The sequence below is a fragment of the Schistocerca nitens genome, chromosome 9, assembly GCF_023898315.1.
Source record: "Schistocerca nitens isolate TAMUIC-IGC-003100 chromosome 9, iqSchNite1.1, whole genome shotgun sequence".
Classification (NCBI taxonomy): domain Eukaryota; kingdom Metazoa; phylum Arthropoda; class Insecta; order Orthoptera; family Acrididae; genus Schistocerca; species Schistocerca nitens.
The window spans coordinates 170,491,376-170,505,426 of NC_064622.1; the positions used below are offsets into that span (position 1 = coordinate 170,491,376).

General features: G+C 39.1%; 1 long non-coding RNA gene across 1 annotated transcript in view; it reads left to right on the forward strand.

The window, feature by feature from the left end:
- LOC126203284 (uncharacterized) overlaps positions 1 to 14,051 on the forward strand; it is a 159,438-nt gene that overhangs the window by 89,627 nt on the left and 55,760 nt on the right. The window contains exon 4 of the long non-coding RNA XR_007540255.1: positions 13,929 to 14,009. This is a non-coding gene — a long non-coding RNA (uncharacterized LOC126203284). The remainder of the gene's footprint in view (positions 1 to 13,928; positions 14,010 to 14,051) is intronic.

The window sequence follows — 14,051 nt, forward strand, 5'->3', positions numbered from 1 at the left end:
TAGGATTCTTGACTAGAGCACGCTCTTTGAAAATCTGAATAAATAAAGTACAGGAACGAAAAGTTGTGTACAGCTTGTGCAAAGTCAAGACAATAACTGTAAAAGTCGAAGGTCACGCACGGAAGGCATTAGTTCCGAAGTAAGTGAGGCATGTCCGAATCCTACAGACCAAGTTATTCAATCTTTGCATACAGCATACATTCAAGGAAACAAAAGGGAGATTTGGAAATGCACTTAAAGTTCAGAGCGAAGAAATCTCGGTAAAAACTTAATGACTCGTCGGTGACATTTTATCAGAGGAGGTAAAATACTTGGGAGATCTGAGCTGATTTATTATAAATGGTTACTAAGAGCTTACGATTGTAAATCAAGGTGGGTCTGTTTACGAAATAACTTTTCTGCTGCCAGTGAGTAATCTTGATTACTAGCAGAAAACTTACTTCATAAATTTGGAAGATAACATGAACGGATTTTACAGTGTATTAAAAAGAGATTATAAAACCAACATTCAGAAAATTAAACACAAGGTTGAAGGAATGTAATGTAATTAATTGTTTGTTTGTATTTTCTGCTAACAGTCACTTTTGCTTTACGTTTAATTTAACATAGCCCAACGCGTTTCGCGAAAGTTCTGCCCAACTTCACGCGGTTGTGCATACAGAAAATTGTAACTTACAAAAATAAATATTCTTAAACTAGATTAACATAGAACTTTTGGTTTACTGCTCACTACCGGAGAGCAGACATCACTGGTCATTAATTTCCCCAAACACTGCCCTCCCCCTCCTCTTTTCAATTATCTCAACAGCTCCCTGAGTAGCGAAAATAAACAAAAGTTGACAGCAAGAAACAATTTTCTGGGAAGGGACAATTAATAATACTTTGAAATTCTTTTTTCATAATATTTTCCTGGAGAGTAGCTTTATGTGGAAGTGAAACGAGGACGGTCAAGCATATAGCAGGCAAAAAGATAACAGAAGATTTTGAAAAGCAATGATCTAGAATCGAGGAACACTGAATAGGATAGACTGATTGGCTAATTTGATAATGGACGGAATTGCGTGTTGGGTTGGCAGAGAGAGAGAGAGAGGGGGGGGGGGGAGGAGGAAGTGGAAGGAGGAAAATTATAGAGAGAGACAAACGGTGACTACGCTAAGCAGGGTCAAGTGGGTTAGCGACAGAATGATACCTGTAGAAGAAGTGGACTGATACGGATATGAGCGAATAATAAAGTGGACAAGTTTAGTAGAAAAGACGGAAAACGGGACATGAATAAGGGACATTAGGATTAGGATTGTGTTAACAGTGTCACAGAAATACTGGGCGTTGTTGGAAAGGACGATAGCTGGAATGTGCTGAGAGGGAAGTTATTCCGAATCACACATAAGGTTTCAATCTCATATTGAATGCAGAGTGGTTTTCGAGGTACTTTGTTCTAGATACGTGTGGCTGAAGTGGAGCAACAGATGGAGAAAGGATTAGTTTTAAGTATAGGTACAGCGAGTATGTATCGGACCTTGCATTGCAGTTGTGTAATAATGACAATTATCTGATTTTCGAGGAGACTTATTGAGAACACAAGCGAGCACGAAATGGATGAAGAAGATAGAGCGTGTGAAAATCTAAATGTATATTCGGCCGCATTCACAGCAACTGAAGAGATGAAGTTCTGAGGAGGTGATGAAACAAAATGGTTCAAATGGCTCTGAGCACTATGGAACTTAACTTCTGAGGTCATAAATCCCCTAGAACTTAGAACTACTTAAACCTAACTAACCTAAGGACATCACACACACCCATGCCCGAGGCAGGATTCGAACCTGCGACCGTAGTGGTCACGCGGTTCCAGACTGGAGAGTCTAGAACCGCTCGGCCACCCTGGCCGGCTAGGTGATCCGACAAACCAGTGTTATACATACGATTCGTAGTAACTTAAGAGTACACACGTATCTTACGAATTCATTAATGTCTACTTCTAGTCCTCTGGAGTTTCCTCATTAGTGTCGTGTTGAGAATTACCGGGTGATGAATAAAGCCCGGAATAATGTAGATAGAGAGGTACAAATTGACACACATGCTTGGAATGACTTGGGGTTTTATTAGAACAAAGAAAAACAAAAACAAAGTTCACAAAATGTCCGCGGGAAAAAAATCTTGCGCGCGTCGTTTGGTGATGATCGTGTGCTCGGCCGCCACTTCCGTCATGCTTGGCCTCCCAGGTCCCCAGACCTCATTTCCTGCTATTATTGGCTTTGGGGTTACCTGAAGTCGCAAGTGTATCGTGATCGACCGACATCTCTAGGGATGCTGAAAGACAACATCCGACGCCAATGCCTCACCATAACTCTGGACATGCTTTACAGTGCTGTTCACAACATTATTCGTCGACTACAGCTATTGTTGAGGAATGATGGCGGACATATTGAGCATTTCCTGTAAAGAACATCATCTTTGCTTTGTCTTACATTGTTATGGTAATTATTGCTATTCTGATCAGATGAAGCGCCATCTGTCGGACATTTTTTGAACTTTTGTATTTTTTTGTTCTAATAAAACCCCATGTCATTCCAAGCATGTGTGTCAATTTGTACCTCTCTATCTACATTATTCCGGGCTTTATTCAGTTTTCAAATTTGTACTGACTTTTTGATCACCTGGAAAATCACAGTTATTGCGATTCGGCAGAGCTAATGATTGGACTAGCTTTTGTCTGGTTTTAGATGAAAATATTTCTCTAAATTTTCGAATTGCATGTAAGACAAGAGACAGATCGTTGTTGTCAATTTATATGCTCCAAGTTTATGCTGAGATCTTTTGCTGTTTTTCTAATACGATTAAAGATAGCATCAAAAAGTACGGTAGGATGGTTTCACGAACAAGGCCAAATATTTGCCTGTGAAACAGGAGTTGTTTGCATTAAAAACACGATCAGCTACATTACACAGTTCCTTAAATGGATGTGTAACAACCATACTTTTGTAATTTGTCATCAAACAAGTTTGATGGGATTGCCAACTGCAGTTAAGAGCAAGTCTTCAACGTTTATTATGCTCCAGTCAATTGTAAGATCTTTCCATATAATATGAGACTGGGAAAGCACTAATTCGTTAATGGAACGCTGTCGCTGACTGGACCTGAAACATGATACAAATGTTTAAGCTTCCTTGTTAAAATTATCAAATTCTGTACTGGTTGAATTAACGCTGCAAATTTTTATACTGTAGGAGTACATGATACTGAATGGTAACTGCGTATAAATGTCTATTCAAAACCAAGCGTTTTGGGCGACATTATCATGTCTCCATATGCACACGTAATGGTACAAAGCTTGAAGTGTTAAGTAACTTACGAAATGGAACTGTGGAGGACAAGTTTACACCGTAATTAGTGTCTTCCAGAGTAACTAGCAACTGTGAAGCAGAAGAAGCCAAAAATTGTCAGCCATGCGACCTTCTTACTTGTTCCCAGAAAGGTGTGTGAAGTTATTTCACTCATTTTGATTACAGAACATTGCAGATGTTTTCGTGAATTACACTGCAGGAAATATTGCTTCCAGCCACAAATTTTTTGAAATGGTCTTATTGTACCGTTACTAGTTTCGGGCATGAGCCCATCACCAGAAGGTAGCAGTGACTTCTTTACAAGTTTTATGTTCTTGTTATAAACCAAAATAAGTTTTTGTGATTGTATGGTTTACAAAGGTTTTTATTTTGCATCCTGAAATGTAACAAACTTTTTGTTATTAAATAGTTTTATACTTATATATATTCCATTCATTGTACAAACTTGCGTCATGAAAAATCCTCCTTTACGTATTATAAGACAGAGGTTTGATTTGCTCTTTATGATATATGAACTGAACTAAACACATGTTGCCGGATACATTTGTTTACATCGCCTGCTTGCTTGATCTGCCGAAGAACGAGATATATGTATATACCGGGTGATCAAAAAGTCAGTATAAATTTGAAAACTGAATAAATCACGGAATAATGTAGATATAGAGGTACAAATTGACATACATGCTTGGAATGACATGGGGTTTTATTAGAACCAAAAAAATACGAACGTTCAAAAAATGTCCGACGGATGGCGCTTCATCTGATCAGAATAGCAATAATTAGCATAACAAAGTAAGACAAAGCAAAGATGATGTTCTTTACAGGAAATGCTCAATATGTCCACCGTCATTCCTCAACTCTAGCTGTAATCAAGGAATAATGTTGTGAACTGCGCTGTAAAGCACGTCCGGAGTTATGGTGAGATGTCGGTCGATCACGATACACTTGCGACTTGAGGTAACCCCAGAGCCAATAATCGCACGGACTGAGGTCTGGGGACCTGGGAGGCCAAGCATGACGAAAATGGCGGCTGAGCACACGATCATCACCAAACGACGCGCGCAAGATTTTTTTCCCGCGGACATTTTGTGAACTTTGTTTTTTTTTTTTTTTGGTTCTAATAAAATCCCATGTCATTCCAAGCATGTGTGTCAATTTTTACCTCTCTATCTACATTATTCCGGGGTTTATTAAGTTTTCAAATTTATACTGACTTTTTGATCACCCAGTATATGGAACACTTCTGCAGATGCATAGTTACTTCTTCGTGTTTCATGTTTCATGGACTGTGGGAAAACCGGAACAAAAGGGAACCGAAGCATTTGAGATGAGGTGCTACAGATGAATGTTGAAAATTAGGTGGACTTGTAAGTAGGCTGTTTAGGTTTTTTTATTGGTAGCGCCACCTCTGTATGAAAATCACTGGCTGTGCTGTGTGCAGCCTGTGGCTGCTTTGCATTGTTGTAATACTCGCCATTGTAGTGTTAGGCAGCTGGCTGTGAACAGCGCGTAGCGTTGCGCAGTTGGAGGTGAGCCGCCAGCAGTGGTGGATGTGGGGAGAGAGATGGCGGAGTTTTGAAATTTTTATAACTGGATGTCATGAACTGATATGTATATTATGAGTTTTCAACATTATTATGGTAAATACATCGTTTGTTCTCTATTAATATCTTGCATTTCCGAACTATGCCTATCAGTAGTTATTGCCTTCCGTAGTTTGAATCTTTTATTTAGCTGGCAGTAGTGGCGCTCGCTGTTTTGCAATAGTTCGAGTAACGAAGATTTTTGGTGAGGTAAGTGATTTGTGTAAGGTATAGGTTAATGTTAGTCAGGGCCATTCTTTTGTAGGGATTTTTGAAAGTCAGATTGCGTTGCGCTAAAAGTATTGTGTGTCAGTTTAAGCACAGTCGTGTATAAATTGTCAAAGGGGACGTTTCAGACTGATAAGGTAAGGAATGCGGAGCTTCTGCACAGAATCGGAGAGGAAAGGAATATGTGGAAAACACTGATAAGGAGAAGGGACAGGATGACAGGACATCTGCTAAAACATGAGGGAATGACTTCCATGGTACTAGAGGGAGCTGTAGAGCTCAAAAACTGTTGAAAAAGACAGAGATAGGAATACATCCAGCAAATAACGGAGGATGTAGTTTCTAAGTGCTCCTCTGAGATGATGAGGTTAGCACAGGAGAGGAATTCGTGACGCGCCGCAGCAAACCAATCAGAAGACTGATAACTGAAAATAAGAAAAAATTAAAAATTAAAAATTTAGTTCTACACAGTTATACATTCAATTATTTAGGTTTGATAGATGCAGGTAATGGCCATGAAGAATTTTATCTCTGTCAAACTGCTTTCACATAAATGCTTTAGCTTTAATAACAAATTTTATGAACAGGAGGATGATCGTGCAATGGGCAGTTGACCGGCTAGCCTGCTGGGCAGCGTTTACGTAATTCATTTACAAAAATCCTTTTCGAATGCCTGTACAACAATAAATAAAAACTATCACATTTTACCGTCACTATGTGGATGACACACTGGTCTTATTTGACGGAAGAGCATAAGAAATTGATCAGTTTGCAAAAGAGGTCAACAAACTCTACCAAAATATAATATTTGCTGTTGAGCATGAAACTGATAATGGCATAAATTTCTTGGAATTAAAAATTAGTAAATCAATGGTAAACACAAAATTAAAATCTACAGGAAACTCACTGTAACAGATGAAACAGTCAGTAGCTCATTATGTCTCCCCAAGGAACACACAATGGCATATTACGCGGCAATGTTCAACAGAATGTAAATAATTCCTGCAGATAAACTACAAGAACTAAAATCACTCAAACTAATATCCCACAGTAATGGTTACAACTGTGACACCATCACAAAACTCCTCAGCAGAATTAAAAACAAATACATAACAAAGATAGCTCAAAGTCCAATCAAACAGCGCTTAAGCGCAAGTAGCCCCTCAAAACTCTACGAAATATGTGTGCATACTATTTACTGGCCAAATGCCATAACAGATTGCAAACGTATTCTGTACTAAAAACAACAAACTTACTTTCTCCACAAACAATAAAATGAAAGACAAAATTGTTCGCAACTTAAAATTTTAAAACTGAAGTTGACCACTGATATGGCTGTTACAAATTAAATTGTTACGTGCGCCCCAACGTTTACACTGGCAAATGTTCGATGCTGCGAACACGTGAGTGCTCTCAGTCTCAACAACCTAAATAAGTCAATTTTCGCTACTCACTTGGCCCAAAACGGGGACACAGAGATAAGCATCGAAGAAAACTCAGAGATATACGAGGGTCATTCAATAATTAAAGAGACAAATAGCCCTGGGGAGAAAACTATTAGTAAGGCAAGTTTGGTACTTTCATGGCTTTAAGTTGGCATCACTGGGATCAGCCCTGATCAGCTGATGTATCAACATTGTTTTGTTTATATCCTGAAAAATACATTTCAAGGTGGCGAGTTCGCTTGAAACGTCCACATTAGTTGAACAACGTTCTGTTATTCATTTTTTTAATTGCTGAAGTCGAGAAACCAGTGAATATATGCTGTAGAATGTATAAAGTTTAGGTGAATACTGTATGAATCGCGCAAATTTTTACAAGTGGGTAGAGCAGTTCAAAGATGTTTGCGACTCAGTGACTGACGGAAAGCGTTCTGGCCGACCAGTTGTAGTTTCAACACCCTCACCTGAGAGTCGAATTGATGACATTATTCGCGCCGAGCACCGTGTGACTGTGGAAATGATAGTTGATAAGGTTGAAATTAGTACTGGTACAGTTCACAACATTATCTGTAACAAGATGAAGTACCGCAAAACATGTGCAAGATGGGTCCCAAAGGAGTTGACGCGGTTACACAGAGAAACAAGGTTGAGAGTGTGCACAGAGCTAAAGTAACATTATCAAAGAGAAGGTGAGCACTTACTCAACAACATTTTAACTTGTGATGAAAATTGGGTTCACTATTATTAGCCAGAATTAAAAAGACACAGCATGGGGTGGAAGCACAGCAACTCACTTGTCAAGATAAATTTCAAAACCGAAGCATCAGCAGGAAAAATCATATTGGCGGTGTTTTAGCATGCTGAACGTCCAGTTTGTTGCGATTATCTCGAAGAACAGCGTACAATGAACAGCCAATACTACTCGGATTTACTTTTAAACAAGGTGAAGCCAACCACTAGAAAGAGACGTCGTGGAACTCAGAGGAGAGGTGTGATTCTCCAGAAAGACAACGGAGGTCCTATATTGCTCAAATAACCCGTGAAATCATCGACAGAATGGTCTGCGAAGTACTGCCTCATCCCCCTTACAATCCTGATTTAGCGTCTAGTGATTTCAATTTGTTTGGTGCACTGAAGGAGGTATTGCGTCGGAAGAGATTCCCAAGACAACGAGGACGTGAAAAAGTTTATGGGAAATTGGTTAATACATCAAGATAAAGAATCTTTGCAGCCAGAATAAAAAAAAATAACTGCATAAAAGTGCATAAAAGTTCAATTGGATTATGTTGAAAAGTAGAAAAATATTGTTTTGTAAAAATGAACGCTTTTATTATCCAGACCAATTTGTCTCTCTAATTACTGAATGACTCTTGTACATTGCGCTAAAAAAGAGTACAGATGAAGTTGTTAGAGGATTTATAAGTATACAGCCATATTCACAATAAATCTGACGGCATACTGAATGAGTAACTAGAATTAAATAACCATATGTATGTTCAAAATGTCATATAACTTCTATAATTTGAAATGAGAGAAATAATAATTAATTTGATAGAGATAAATTTCTTCATTGTTCATTAACAACATCTTTCGAACCTAAATAATTAATTGTACAGCTGTATAAAATTACCTGCACTATGAAGAAGTGCCTTTGGAATAACTACAGAATTTTGCCAAATCTGTTCACTTATCACGTTGTTAGGCACATCAGACCAGCTGCCGATGTAAAGAAATGTAATCGCCATCTTGTATTTAGTTCAGCTCATTGACCAGCATGGATGGTAAAAGAAAATCAAATCACTGTCTTATAATATGTGCAGGAGGACTTTTCACGAAGTAAGTACAATGAATACGATATATAAGTGTAAAACGATGTAATCACAAGGAATCTGTTATATTTCAGGACGCAAATGAAAACCCTTTGTAAAACATGTAATCACAAAAAAAAAAAAAAAATTATATTTTAGGGCACAAATGTGAAGCTTGCAAACAACTCAACGCTACCGTCTGGCTATGGGCTCAGGCCGGAATTTACTGGTACAATTAAATCATTTAAAAAACTAGTCGCTGGTTGCAGTATTTCCTACACTGTAAGTCTGTAAGTGTTATTTTCTATCATGCGAAGTAAATATAAGGTCTAAGAAATTGCGTCGTAATGTTTATGTTCGCAAAAGTAACGTGAATCTTTTTATTATGTTTTAAAAGAAATATAGCACCAAGAGAGAACTTTTTTTTTAGGCAGCGAAGTCTTGTAATTCGTCTCGGAGATACTGGGGGTGAAGCAGATCTCGAGGCCAATTTTCTCCTGTAAATTAACCATCAATCACAGGACGTAAAGTCGCCACCCCGCAGACGAGTCTGACTGCTGAGCTAACAAGAAATTTTTCAAACGCTCGGAAAAGTATTAGGACCTCTCTGCAGGTAGGCGCGGGCTTGCCATGGCCAGAGGGTGGTTGTTGGGTGGGTGGGGCAGGTAGCGACTCGCGCCTCGCGCCGGGACAAAGGAACAGAAACGAAATGAAACGAAACGTCTGCTCTGCGCCGGCCTTACCTGCGAATGCCTCTCGCCGACTTCTCTAGCAACAAAACTCCGCCGTGTTTTCTGTAGTTCGGAGGTTCAGCTAATGGCTTGTAGTGGAGAATGAAACCGAGTAATTATTCACCGTAGGCAGCCCGTTTCGCAAGAGCGCCATTAACACGCCAGGCAGCCGCAAAGCAGGTGCATTTGCGCAAAGGAAACTCTTTAAGACTCTACCCGCTACGCATTGAAAGAGCAGAAAATCACTGTTAATATTTATGGCTAATACCTGTACATTCAACTACAGAAGTAGCACAGTCAGGACTGCTCGTCGTGTACTCATACATAGGGTACCGGCATGGACGAGGAGGGGTGGGGGTGGCGGGGGTGGAGGAGGAGCGAGGTGAGATGGTTAGTTGATTTGGGGGAGGGGACCAAAGAGCGAGGTCATCGCTCCAATCGGATTAATGAAGGATGGGGAAGGAAGTCGGACTTGTCCTTTCAAGGGAACCATCGCGGCATTTTCCTGAACCGATTTAGGGAAACCACGAAAAACCTAAGTCAAGATGCTCAGACGCGAGTTTAAACTGTCGTCCTCCCGAATGCGAGTTCAGTGTGCTAACCACTGCGCTACTTTGCTCGGTGTTTGCGAGGGCGTCGGGGGGAGATGCTTGTAGTTTTTACCCGGTTTCTCGAGCGTTATTCTACGTAGGTTCGCTACTGCCATTTTGCGCTCCTGCAGTCGATTAAGAGAACGGCTTGATTCCCCCATCCTAAAGTTCGCCGAACACTAATAATTGTGTTGACTCCGCGAACTTTCGGCTGGCGTCTCTTATCCATTCCATTCCACCGTCGTGCAGACAGGTCACTCAGGCTTATAAGTAGTCATCAACCTGTGAGGGAGCGATTGAGATATATATATATATATATATATATATATATATATATATATATATATATATAATGACTAGTGAAAAGGGCTAGAGACTGTTGGCGACAGACGGTTATAAATTCTGTTTCCGTAAGTGTCTCGTCGATGGCGTTCATAGATACAAGTGTGGGAGGAGAACATGTAAGCGTTTTGTGGAATTCTTAAAATTGCGCAGTCGGTTCACAGTTAGACCATTATCACGAAAGGTATGACTCTGGCGTATTAAAGTCAGGGTAATATTGTAAGGGAAAGGCCGAAAAAAATTGTGTGAGCGACCCTCCAAACTGATACGCCTCGTGTTAGCTAATCGTGCTATTGACACTCTCACAACTCAGGATTTGCTTCGAATAAGGAAATATATTAATGCCACTCGATTACGCAAGCTTACGAAGTTGACAAGTAACTTACCAGAAGTACATGAAGCACAAACAGAGGAGAAAATATTTTAATTAGTGTACGACTTTGAAATGAATATTGTCGGTTTCTCACGCAAAAGTAATGTGATTTTTCTGCAAGAGGCGAGAACTTTATGGATGCGACCGTCAAGAGGTGCCTAAGCTGTCCCACCACATATTTATAGTTCATGGGATAAATGCGAAAACTATTCACCGTTGGTCTTTTTATGCTTCCAAACAAAAGAGTGAAACATATAAGGGAACTTTGTCCTTAATTGCAAGTAACACCAATCCGAACAGTACATACGTTGACCTTAAGACGGCAGTTCACCAGACAGTTACTTACATTTGGCCCATAAAGAGCTGTATATTTCATCTTGGACACACTTGGTGGGAAAAGATTCCATCATTGGAAGGAATTACCAAATGATTTTAAATCAAAGGAATCTGAAATTGGGAGACTTCTGAAAACTTTGTTTGAACTGCCTCTCTTGCCCTCTGACCAAATTGAAGACTGCTTCGTCGAAGACCTAATGCTTCACAAACCTAACAACGAACGTCTGGATGACCCTTTCGATTATTCATTTCTCACTTATACTATAGCTCATACCGACTTTCTATCCATTACACAGACCGACTTTAGTAATAGTTCTGAACGGACTATCTACTGATGTGAGGGATTCCACTCTAAGCTGAACACTCAATTTTGCTCTTCCCGTCCCAACATATTCCTTCTATTAGAGATATTAAAGAATGTTCAAACTGAACCTCAGTTTAAAATGCGAAGCGGGAGGAAAACTACTTCCAAAAAATTGTGGGACAAACAAAACTATATTAAAGAACAAATGGAAAAGCTGTATAATTCAACCATTACACAGAATGAATACCTTCAAAAGATCTACAAGTTTTTCCCACCTACAAAATTTTATTACTTACGCTTGACAATCGCAGCTTTTCATTTACTGTACTTACCTTATGAGAATATGATTAATCCAAACATTATTAACTATATTTATTGATGTAGTCTGTAAAAGTGGGAGGGGAAATGTTTTGGCGTTGCTATGCTATGCTATGGAAAAATAAGATGGCAATTAAAGGGAATTAATAAGTTCACTGTCGAATAAATACTGTGGCAGTTACTGGGCTCAAGATGTCCATGTCGGAATCAATTTGTGGGTCAGCTGCAAGATCGATCAGAATGATAGCCTTGGGAATTAGCAGAAGAAATACTCATCATTTATTTGCAACCACGTTCGTCATTAGGAAGAACACAGTAGATAGAAAACGGCATCAGTCTTAGGCGGGAATTTGTTTACTAGCTAGATTTCTTTTTCTTTTAACTGTTATATCTATCCCTAGGGCAGCTCAGTGGCTCACTGCCGACGTGTCGAACTACAGATCCAAAATCCCGGTGTTCGGGTCTCGCTTAAACGAAGGATTTTTTTCTGACACTTCTCTCACCTCTGTAAATGTTTGCTAATGTGAAAATGATTAATAGCGCCGTCGTTTGGAGTCAGCGTTACACTGTTGGTTCCCCAATAACGGATGGTTAAAATTACTACATTCGTCTCTTATAGGACCCTGCTTAGTGAAACAGTGTAGTGGTCAAACCAGCCTTCAGGTTGATAATAGTTCTATCTTCAGATCGGTTAGAACAAAAGCTTGAGAAGTTACCAGAAGAAACACACATCCCCTATAGTTCTTCATTTGTCGTCCCTTTGCTGTGCAGTTATTCAAGGTATTTGAAATCCATCTTCGCAACAATTACTAACTACGTATTTATTTTATCATACGCGTTCCATTTTATTCGTCTAAGCCATCGTCACTGGTTTAAATTTTGTCTGATTTCCACTTACACCTGGAAGTGAGGTCTGCATGCATATTTTTCAGGTCTTCTTGCGTTTATCACTTAGGTTTTTGGTCTAATTTTACCTCGGCTTGCAGCATTACACATTTCTTGAAGTAAAACGTCATTTAGTCGTGTTTTACGTCATTAAATGTGTAACGCTGCAAGCCGAAGTGAAATTACGTGACAAACAAAATTTTCAAACGCAAGAATAACCGAAAAATTACCATGCAGACGACACTTTTAGGAGTAAGTGGGAATCACACGAAACTATAAACATTGACGATGTTTTAAATGAATCAAACGAAAAGCCTATGTTAAACGAAATAAGCAGTTTGTGGTAGCTTCAAGAAAGGATAGCGAAACTGACTGAAAATGAAATCTATGAAAAGTGACTAAGAGATGAACACTTCGGACAAATGCTTGTATATAGAAAATAAGATTAACAACTGTACTACACGTGTTTCGTACTTCGTATATATTTCACCCAGGTAACTTGGACATCTTCAACAGATTTTGCTTCTTCTATCTTCTACGTGTGTCCACTGACGGTGAAGCTACGGTATATACCGCTACAGGTCTCCCGTGTAGTGCATTACGCTGCGATGTGTGTAACCTTGCACAAGGTTAACGAGGTATAAATTTCTCATAATGGCGCACATAAATGACAGCCCTCACTCAACGTTTGCGGGACAGCGTGGAGACGTAAGCCACAGAACATCGACACTGATCTAAGAAGTCTATAACGGAATAATAACTCCACTCAGTGATTAAGAACACAGGCCAAATACGTAAAATCTTTTGTATTGAAATTGGCTTATAGCCGTCGACTTTAGTGTGAAGAATAATATTTGTTAGAAAGCCATCTCTCCTGCCATTAATTTTAAAACTAACACTCAACAATTTTTATCAGTTTTAATTACACATATTTCATTTTGGTAGGAGTGATGGAACTATTTAGTATATATCATAACAACTGCGACAAGCTCTTGGCTCTTCCTCATTTTCTGCGAGAATCTCCTGTATCTGAATAGAGACACTTCTACAAATTAAGAAGGGCCTAATGGAACAATCTGCGAAAGCCTTACCGGAACACGGAGAGTGTTTGAAGTATCCCTGCGAGTGCTTTCCTCATTTATCAAAAGCCAAATTTAAATAAGGCGTGTTTCTTGGTCCTGAAACTAGAAAAATTGTGTTCGATTCTATATGTCAATAAAAAAACAAGGGGCTAGGGTATCATTTCGGGAGAGATTTCACTAAATTATTGTGTTAGAGTAAAGATTCGCATTCCTTTTGCATCTGCATTGATCTAGAAAATTTTTTGTGGCACTTAGTGTGAATCAACCAGCTTAACCAAAGCAGAATGAAAATCGGAGAAAGGTTATCTTAAGCAAGGCTTTCTAGCCACATTGGTGAATATTGTTATTCTTCGACTCATTAAAACATATCAAACACACAGGGTTTTTCAAATATCACAAGAACAAATTTAATCCAATTAGGTGTCTATAAACGAGCCAAAATAAAATAAAGCAGCCGCGGAAGGGCAATTGTATGCTCAAGCAGCATTGAAATATTTATAAATTCCTGAGACAAGGTAAAAATTTGTTTACATTATTTAATTTTAGAATGTGGTTTTCTTTACAGTTCATTCATCTATTGACTCCGACGCATAATGGTTGCACTTCCCACATTGCATCCTCAAAGATACTGCAAATCTGACTTCTGGTGAGTCTACCATATGATTCTAGGCATGTGTTAGCAGTAAGG